This window comes from Microtus ochrogaster, chromosome X (assembly GCF_000317375.1).
Source record: "Microtus ochrogaster isolate Prairie Vole_2 chromosome X, MicOch1.0, whole genome shotgun sequence".
Classification (NCBI taxonomy): Eukaryota; Metazoa; Chordata; class Mammalia; order Rodentia; family Cricetidae; genus Microtus; species Microtus ochrogaster.
The window spans coordinates 45273403-45283714 of record NC_022026.1 but is presented as its reverse complement, the minus strand read 5'-3'; the positions used below and the strand labels follow the sequence as shown (position 1 = coordinate 45283714).

General features: G+C 43.6%; 1 pseudogene; it reads left to right on the top strand.

Annotated features, from left to right (window-relative positions):
• The first annotated feature begins 9414 nt into the window (after positions 1-9414).
• Positions 9415-9960, top strand: LOC101992697 (annotated as a pseudogene).
• The last annotated feature ends 352 nt before the right edge of the window (positions 9961-10312 follow it).

Below are 10312 nucleotides of genomic sequence, written 5' to 3'. Positions count from 1 at the left end.
CACCATCATTGAAAGGAAGTTCAGGCGGGAAGGCAAGAGTTAAAGAAGACCCTTTCATAATACACTGCCACATGAAACCTAGTTAGTATTAAACAGACATCTATTTCCATACTGAAGTGCGTGGAACTTGGCTGGGCTCTCATGATATCACTCACATAGAATAGAAACATCAATTTGCTTACCAAATAGTTCATGCTACCTATTTCCATAAGCATATCAAACTACACAGAGGGGAGGTAAAACCAAAACCGGATAGGAATAAATGCAATGAAACCAGGAACTATCCTATTATTAATTACATACATAAAAGTTACATGTTGAATTACTACGGCTCACAACCACATGGTCGGTGAAGACCCACAAGGAAGTGATCTTGTGAGAGTAAGTGCAATGTGGAGGTTCTAGTTGGCACGCTTGACCTTCGGCCTGAACGGTGTCTGACACTGAATGACTCTATTTCCAGAAATACAAGTCACCTTTCTATGACCCTGAGTGGCAATAAACATGAGATAGGTTTCATGACTAATTGCTATGTCAGGGCGTTTGTGCGGCAGTAGACTCCAAAGGTTCAAAGCTTATATGATCGCCATTTTCCAGCTGTAGCACCTGGACTAGGACCCTTCTAAGTCATCAGATGAGATCTGTTACAGCCCTCTTGCATGAAGTCACTTAAATGAAGTAGCTGGCATGCTAAGAGCACCAAGTCATAGTTTCAAAAAGAACTGTACATAGAGCCCATTCGTTTTACTATAAACAGCCTGAAGAAGAAGAAAAAATAAAAGAAAAAGATTATTTTATGTTAAAATTGTGTGTGTGTGTGTGTGTGTGTGTGTGTGTGTGTGTGTGTGTGTGTAGATAGACAGTTATACACATGTGAGTGTGGGTGACATCGTAGGATCCCCCCTGGAGCTAGAGTTAACAGGCAGTTGTGGGCCATCCAGTGTGGATTCTGGAAACCCAACTCAGGTCCTCTGCAAGATCAATACAGTACTCTTAGCTGTGGAACCATCTTTCCAACCCCGAAAGAAAACAAAAAATTAAATCATGAAAGTTATTATGTGATGGAGGATATTGATAATGAACCCTGATGCATGCAAAAACATTTTTATAATTATGAGCCCTGTCAACCAACGTTTAAGGAGGGCTCAATGTATACCAGGCACTATTTAGGACATTTCCGTAATGTTTATTTGTTGGGTGATGGGGTATGACATACATCCATGCACAGCTTAGGAGTAGGCTATTGTACCTCCCTCCTAGTAGGCATGTCTTGGCACAACTATGCCATGCCAGGCTAGTTGACAAAACTTCTATCCTGTAACAATCACATCGTAGAGTATTTTGTAACTTCAGTGCCTACTTAAGGTGATGAAACTGTAAAAGATAAACAAATTGCCCAGTTGTAATTTACATTACATTGGGAAATTGTCAGGTGCTGTTTAAAACTTATTAAAAGTAAATTCTGGGAGTCAGTTGACCTCCTCTGTCTCATATTCAAGCATGTTTTTTCACGTGTTCTCCAGACTCCCTGTCCTAAGTCATGCTGGCTCCATGACTCTGTAATAGAAATAGGGGGAAAAATCTGTAGGTAACGAAGGGTTTTGACACACGCCTTTTATCCCAGTACTCAGGATACAGAAGCAGGCAAATCTCCAAATATGAGGCCAGCCTGATCTACAGACTGAGTTCCAGAACAATCAGGGCTACACAGAGAAACCCTGTCTTGAAAATATCAAACAAAACCAACCAAACAACCAAAAACTTGTGTCCTCGAGAACAGCTAAAAGATAAACCCTTTTCAACAGAGATTGCTATTGTTTATCTCAAGGAATAAAAATGCCTACAGTGGGAATGGGAAGTCGGAAGCTCATTGATAGAAAGACTCTCAAGGGGCTGGAGAGATGGCTCAGTGGTTGAGAGCACTGACTGCTCTGCCAGAGGTCCTGAGTTCAATTCCCAGCAACCGCATGGTGGCTCACAACCATCTGTAATGAGATCTGGTGCTCTCTTCTGGGGAGCAGGTACGCATGCAGGCAGAACACTGTATACATAATAAATAAATTTAAAAAAAAAGAAAGACTCTAAAGCAGAATCTCCAGTAGGATTTTACCAGATGCTGTAACCCTCCAATCTGATGCTGTCATATTCGTTTGCTGTCTCAACTGTGCTACTCCAGCTGCCCCTGTTGGCTGTTGTAAAAGACTGGCTTGAAGATGCCCAGAATGAGTTCCCCTAAGGGGGGCAATAATAATAAGAAAGAGCAGCCTAGAAATCCTTTAGAAAGTGCAGAAAATGAATCTTATGTGCAAAGCAAATACGATCTCCAACAGAAATAGCACCGGGATTCTCTCTTCATGAGAATAAAGTCTCCTCTAGATGTCTTGTTTTCATAAGCTTATCTCGGAGCAGTCCAACATGGTTTGCCAAAATGCTGAGGATGTGAGTGTTGACATTACTGTTTCTGTCTATCTCGAGCCAAGATCAACTGTAACTCTTTGACCTGCCCAGTATCGTGTGAAATAGGGACTTGGGTTCTGTGGAGCTGAGAGCCAGCGTCATCAGCTTTGTTCGGCTACTTCACCTGATTCTGAATTATACTGCTTGGTTTTGCTTAAGTTTGCCTTTGTATTGTGTTCAGTTCTTTAGCAGAAAGATAAACAGGACCTTGGGCAAATATTTGACTATTAAAGTCGTCACAGGGATGCCCAGTTTCTCTTTCAGACCCCTGACAATCTTCATTTGTAGTTCCTGCCTCGTCTTCTCTCCCCAGTGCCCATCCGATAGACTTATCACTTCACTATTTTAGTACCAGTCAAGCAATCAAAATCTATAGCTCACTGACATGCAAAAGGAGACAATGAACCAAGTAAAGGGTAACAAACGGTGGCCTCAGCTCTCCATGCTAAAGAACAAAGCCTTAAAAAAACGCCATCTTGAACCATTCAGGAAACTGTTTTCCATGAGCAGAGTTGTCGACGGGGCCCATTTCAATACATCACATCTTTTCCTGTTTCCTCCCCACCTCCTGCACTACTGGCCATGTCCTCCCACTTTGAAGGCTGCATATTTTTCCCAGTATTCAAAATGTGGCTTCTAATTCATCTATAGATTCTGTGTTTCTGGAGCCAAGGGTGAAACAAGGGCTTTGTCCATGATGGACAAGCGTTCTTTACTTCCTTGCTGCACCCTAGCCTAGAGCTGTACTATTTGACACTGTTTTGAGGGGTCCTGTTGAATAACTATTTCCAAGGCGTGTCTTTCTGAGCGTTCCCTTGAAAGATTCCTTGCACCTGTCTCATTAGACCAATATTTATGATTTATGTCTAGTTCCCTCAACAGTATACCTTATTAAGGTGGCAGTAGCTTTGGTTGAACTTAGATCTCTCTGTCTCTCTGTCTCTCTCTGTGTATATGCATGTGTGTGTGGGTAGATGGGTCTGGGTCTGGGTCTCTGTTTCTCCCTGTCTCCCCAACTCTGGTTTTTCCTCTCTCTGAGACAGGATCTCACTGTGTAGCCTTTGCTGACTCAGAGCTCAGTATGTAGACCAGGCTGGCCTGAAATTCACGGAGGTCCTCCTGCCTCTACTTTCTAAGTACTGGGATTAAGGCATGTGCAAACCACGCTCCATTATTTCTGAGTATGTCCAGTTCCATGGTATGAACATGTCCAAGGCAGCCCAGTGGCTATTGAATTACTGGTTTGTATTTTGGGCAAAGTTGTTTAGAATGTTCCGTCTCAGTATTTCATTAGCATCAATGATTTTGGGGGTTACTCTAAGCTTTCAGATCCTAAGGCTTCTTTCTCGTGTTTAGGTTAGATCTCAGGTAGAGATCACACCATGACCATGTTCTTCTCTGTCACTGGTGTCACCATCAACAATGTGGAATGTGGAGCTAAGTAGCAAGGATTGAAATCCCAGTTCCTTCATGTTAGCAGTGTGACTCGGTGTTCTGTGTAGTTCAGAAAATGATCTACAATAGCTGTATTTTCGGTTTCAAATTCGCGTGTTTATTAAGAACTTAGCAAGCAAAGTAACAAAATGAAAGAGCCAGCAGCAAATAGACAGAAACAAAGCATAACTAGGGAGCAAAATCTTCATCAGGAGGAAAGTCGAAAGTGGCAAATCTATCAGCTAGCATCGGTTTAGCATTGACCTCTGTTTAGATGTCCAGTGGCGTAGGCAAAAGCATCACATACGGATGGGTTCAAATCCTTGCTGTGTCTCTATGCAACCTGACACATTACCTAACCCTGCTAAACCTCAGCTTCCCCATCTGTAAAAGGAGTAAAAACAGTAACTGCCATGAAAGGTTTTGAGAAGTCACGAGAAGACAGCAGTGCAATGCCCAGTACCCTAGGAGCTGTGCTTTCTCTGTACCACTCTGTACTGGCGTGGAAAACTAGAGCACACAAAGTCGGAACTGAAGACAATGGCATGGTCCTCAAAGATCGATTTTCCTTTCTTGCGCCACACCCCCACATCTTTATGTGCAGCAAGCACCAGTCCCTTAGGTTTGTTACAGGCCCTATATGGGGACTAGTTACCCTCGAATTGGGTTGAATCAGCTTCTATGGGTGGTGCATTTGCACCGCCACAAACATTTATCTTGGAAGTGACTCTAAGGTTCGATAGCATTGATACCTCCCGGAGCTGCTTAGATAGCACCTTCACTAGCAAGCTGCTCTAGTAAATAGCCCCCTGCCCACACTCAGGCAAGCAACCCCAATGAAACTCCATGGGTGCCAACAAAGATGGCATGAAACCAGGAAGGATATTTGTTCAGATGAAGAGCTTCAGCGGGAGTGAGAGGGGACTAAGAGAGGGCAGTGGAGGTTGAACTAAATAAATACTTGACCAAAGTACTTTGCATCCATGTATAAACTTATCAAAGAGTAGATTACATACAATGTAAAAAGTACGGCTGGTTCTGTCTTCACCCCCGACCTTCACCTACACCACAACCTTGGTGACTCATGGGCATGCTAGTGTTTAAGGTGCACTGACATAAAGCACGATTTTTTGTACCATTTTGAAGTCCACTGAAGTCATGGCGGCTACTGAGATCTGTTCAATTTTATGGCTGCAGAACCAAATGCACAATTTGCCTCCCATATTTCTATTTCCACAATAAGCATTCGTGCTATCGGATTTAGGGAGACTTCAGAAACCTAAAAGCAAATGTTTGTAGCTGAAAGAACTTGAGGGAAATATAAAGAAAAGAAGGTATAGCTTTAAAAAAAAACTCTGTATTTTTTCAAGCAGTTATAAAGAGAATGTGAAAAGCCATGCAAGGGCAGTATGGACACAAAAGTCTGGGGAAAATCAGTAGAGGAAAGAAAGAGCCCAAAGCTCCATCCAGGCGGCTGTGCTCCGCACCCCATCAGGCAGGCAGACTCTCTGAGTGAGCTTTTGAGCAAGGTGAAGAGTTCACAGCGAGACAGTAGCAGTTTCCACTTCTGGTCCCCAAATTTCAAGCTCGCTTTTGATTCCCAGGGGGAGCACAACACCTCTGTATTCTTAATTTTGTGATTATTATTATTATTATTATTATTATTATTATTATTATTATTATCTGTGATGGGCTCTTCAAAATTAAAAAAAAAAAAACTCCATCCCCCCAACACCTTGGTCCGAACCTATCCTTCTGTAGGCTATGACATCGTATAGCCACTTCAACGTACCATTGCAGGCTTCTTCTGTCTCTCTGGGGTCCACCACAGTGAGGCGAAGCAGCTCCTGCAAGTTCTCAGCCTCAGCTGTCTTCTCTCTCTGCAGTAGCAGCCAATTGTCTCACATTTTCTCCCCTGGCTGTCAGGTCAGAAATGGCTACACCACTCAGTGCCCCCAAAGCGTTTATTGTCCTGCAGGGCCTTACACAATCCCACAGGAAGCCACGCTCAACACTTAGGCAACACTTGTTGATGTGATTGAATGCAATGGCCACGAAGACAAAAGCATATTTCAGAAAGGCTTCTACCACTGATAACTGCAGCTCCGGCTTTTCCCAGGCAGCTCTTGGGGACATGTGATAACCCGGCCTTTGTTTCTCGAGCTTTGTGCTGGAAAGGACAAGAAAATATCTTGGTGAAACCCGGCTTCTGACGCTGACTTCTCTCACAGGAGCCAGAAGCAGGAAATCATTAGGTAACGCCAAAGAGTACAGAGACTAAGCAATGAAAACTTCAGCCCAACACTTGGACAAAGGGGGCCCAGAGAACAAAAAACACAGCCCCGATGGTGCCCATAGCTACGTTTTGTTAAAGACTAGAAAGAAGTTTGGAATTGTCAGTAAAAGTGGGACCCAATATGATGCCTGCCTCTGAAAATGGTTAAAAACTGGAATCAGCCAGGAGGCCATGCACACTTTGTTTCTTCTGAGGCCAAACCTAGGCAAAGAAATGAGCCGTGGGCACCTGGTACTGCATGAAAATAGTGGCTGGGGGGACCTGGTCCTACAACACCACTTCCATTGCCACAGACAAACCTGCTGTCGGAAGACAGAAGGAACTCAAAGACTAGCAGAAATTCTACCAGTGTGCCCATAGGAAATGTGTTATGTCAGAGAAATTAGTCTAAAAATGAGAGTGAGGCTGGCTTTGCTAAATGTATGCTGTGCCAATATCACAAGGAAAAAGTGTGACTGCCAGTTTTTCTTGATAGTGACCGCAGTTTGGTATTTGGCTTTTTTTCATCTGAATATTTTCTCTGGTGTATACTGGCTGGTCATGTATAACAAATCTAACAGCATTTAAATCTCAATCACTTATTATTTTGTGTGTGTGGATTATTTTTGCCTGAGTATGTGTGTGTGTGTGTGTGTGTGTGCGCACGCGTGCGTGCACGCGCAGAACATGCATGTAGAGACCAGAAAAGAATGGATACCCCAGGACTGGAGCTGCAGACAGTTATGAGCCAACACGAGAGTCCTAGGAATCAAACACGGGCCCTCCAAGAGCAGCCAGTGAATTAAACTACTGAGCCTTATCTCCATCCCCTGATGGCATATTTTAGAGTCAGCTGTAGGATGCAAGCAAATTATCCTTTCTTTATGCATTGATGTACTATATTAGTTAATGAATTGGTGGGCATGTTAATGTGTCTATGAGCATGTATGACCTGGTCATATGATGACACCTTGTGTGGGCAAGTCTGAAGTCCCTGACTTTCCAACAAGCATTCTTTTTTTTCCCTCCCTTTTATTTATTTACTTATGTTTTAAAAGAAAACAATCTTCTTTTTTCATTATACATACCAATTCAAGTTCCCACTCCCTCCCCTCCTCCCATTCCCTTCACATACCCTGCCACTTCACCCCCATCCAATCCTCAGAAAGGGTAAGGCACATTGCTTTGAGGAAGGTCCAAGGCCCTCCCTACTATATCTAGGCTTAGAAAGGTATTCATCCAAAGAGAATGCGTTTCAAAAAGCCAGTACAAGCATAGAGATAAATACTGGTGCCACTGCCAGTGGCCCCACAGTCTGCCCCAGCCATACAACTGTCACCTACATTCAGAGGGACTAGTTGGTCCTATGCTGGTTCCTTCCCTGTCTGGCTGGAGTTGATGAGCTCCCATTAGCTCAGATAAACTATTTCAGTGGGTGTCCCCATCATGGTCTTGACCTCTTTACTCATATTCTCATTCCTCCCACTCTTCCACTGGACTTTGGGAGCTCATCCAGCAAGCATTCTTTTAAGCAGAGGTAGGGTTAATATTGCTGCTATTCTTTGAGTTGGTCAAATCATGGAGAGCCTGCCATGTGTTATCATTCTGGTTGAGATTGTAGTCATGACAGGAAACAGAGCACAGACCCAATGACCTGATAAAATGATTTAATTCTATACCTTTTTCCATATGATGATTCATATTTATTTCATGGCTTATATAGGGCAACCTGGTAGATAGCTTTTAGAATAAGAATAATTCAGAGAAAGAGAAGGAAGGGATGGTAAAAGCATGGAAAAACCTGGGTACTATCTTTTGGGATTTCAACACTCCCCTTGGGTCTTGAAACATTCAAAGGCAGCAAGAAAGAGTAGTTTTCTCTAAGTTAAAATGTCACAGATTTATTTTTTCCCCTGCTATTTCTCCTGAAACTTTCTTTGGCTCTGCATTTTCCATGGTTTCAGATAACTGCCAACTTTTGATTCCAGTGGCATGATTTAATGTACTCAAATTATAGTCTTTGTTATCTCCTTTGGCAGGCGAGATCCTTGGCATTTTTTTGCATGTAAGCAACAGCCAAAGGGACACAGCATGGGATTTGACTTTGTGGCATGAAGAATCTTATTCCCTTAAACGTATGGTATTGTACCTGCTATAATTGAAACAGACAAAGGGAGAGGGAGAGGGGAAAGAGGGAGAAGAGAGAGTAGACAGAAGAAAGAGAGAAGAGAGGAGAGAGAGAGAGAGAGAGAGAGAGAGAGAGAGAGAGAGAGAGAGAGAGAGAATATATGAATATGAATGAATCTCTCCGGTTAGTGGCTGATCTCTATTGTTTGCTATATTCAACACTTGGGAGGCAGAGACAGGTGCATCTCTGTGAGGTTAGGGACAGCCTGGTCTACGTAGCAGTTCCAGGACAGCTAGGGCTACATTGTGAGACCCTGTCTCAAACAATTTTGTTTGAATTATTGTTGGAGGCCATGTCGCTCCAACACAGATAATTATGTTTTATTTTTAAACTTTTGGATAATTTTATACAAGTATGCAATGTATTTAATCACACCCACTCCCCTCTCCTCCTTCTACGCTGGCTGTCCTCTTCTTTCTAACTAGGTCTCCTTCTACTTCCCTTTATGTGCGGGGTGGGGGGGTCACAGCTGCCGTGAGTTCATGATTATAACAGCCATGCCACACGCAGAAGACAGGGTTCCATCCTCCGGCGCTCATCATCTTTCTGGCCCCTCTTGTAGGTTGTTCCTTGATTCTTGGAAAGGGAATCAGACCATACCTGTCACATTTAGAGCTGAGCAGGTGAAAGTTATATATTCTCAGCACTTTGAGCAATTATGATGAGTCTCTACATTAACTGTGTCACACCGCAATAAGAAGCTTCTCTGGCCCACACTAAAAAAAAAAAAAACACTAATTTATGGGAATAAACACAAATATTTAGAGGACAGTTTAGTTACATGTCTATTTAACAAAACAATAGTAGACTTACAACTAGGGCCTGTGACTTCCCCAGCCATAGGACTTTGACCAAGTTTATATTTCCAGGTATATATTTCTTCCCATGGAGTTGGGCCTCAAAGACAAGTATATGTAGTTGGTGACTCCACAAACGATCTTGCCACTATTGTACCAGTGGGCATATGAGGCATAGAAGGTTCATATTGTAAGAATATGTATTGGTTGGGAGCTGCCGTCACGAAGTCTCTGGCCAGTATCGTTTCCACCTGTCCACAAGCATGGGAAATATCTTTGCAAACCTCTTCAAGAGCCTTTTTGGCAGAAAAAGAAATGCACATTCTCATGGTGGCCCTGGATGCTGCTGCGAGGTCAACATTTCTATACACACTGAAGCTGGGTGAAATTGTGACCACCATTCTCACCATTGCTTTCAACGTGGAGACAGTGAGTACAAGAATATCAGCTTCACCATGTGGGATGTGGACGACCAGGACAAGATTCGGCCACTGTGGCGCCACTACTTTCAGTACACCCAAGGCTTGATCCTCCTAGTGGACAGCAATGACAGAGAGCGTGTGAACGAGGCCCATGAAGAGCTCATGAGGATGCTTGCTGAAGATGAGCTCTGGGATGCCGTTCTCTTGGTATTTGCCAAGAAGCAGGACCTCCCCAATGCCATGAATGCGGCTGAAATCACAGGCAAGCGGGGGCTGCACTCTCTATGCCACAGGAACTGGTACATTCAAGCCACCTGTGCCACCAGCTTGAACAGGCTCTATGAAGGACTAGACTGGCTGACCAATCAACTCCGGAACCCGAAGTGAACCAGACCCCTTCCTCCCCCTCACTTCCTCTTCTCCACTCTCCACTTTCCTCTCTGTGGTCCTGAGTGCCAGATGCTGTCTCCATGGGTTGGTCACAGTGTGCATCGCACTGTGCTGTACCTGTGCAGATGTAGCCTGCAGGCAGGTTTTTATTTGATGTAAATAGTTTCTGTTTCCACTGACGCAGTCTCTGGTACTCCTATGCAATATTACTTAGCTTTTATTTTTATTCTAAAAAGAGAATCACTGTCAGTATTGAGAAAGGATTTGATGTAGGGGCACCTGGCCTCCCGGAGCCATTGGACTGTAGACTGGTGTCAGTATCCATTTGGTGGTTGGTTTTTACCCAAAC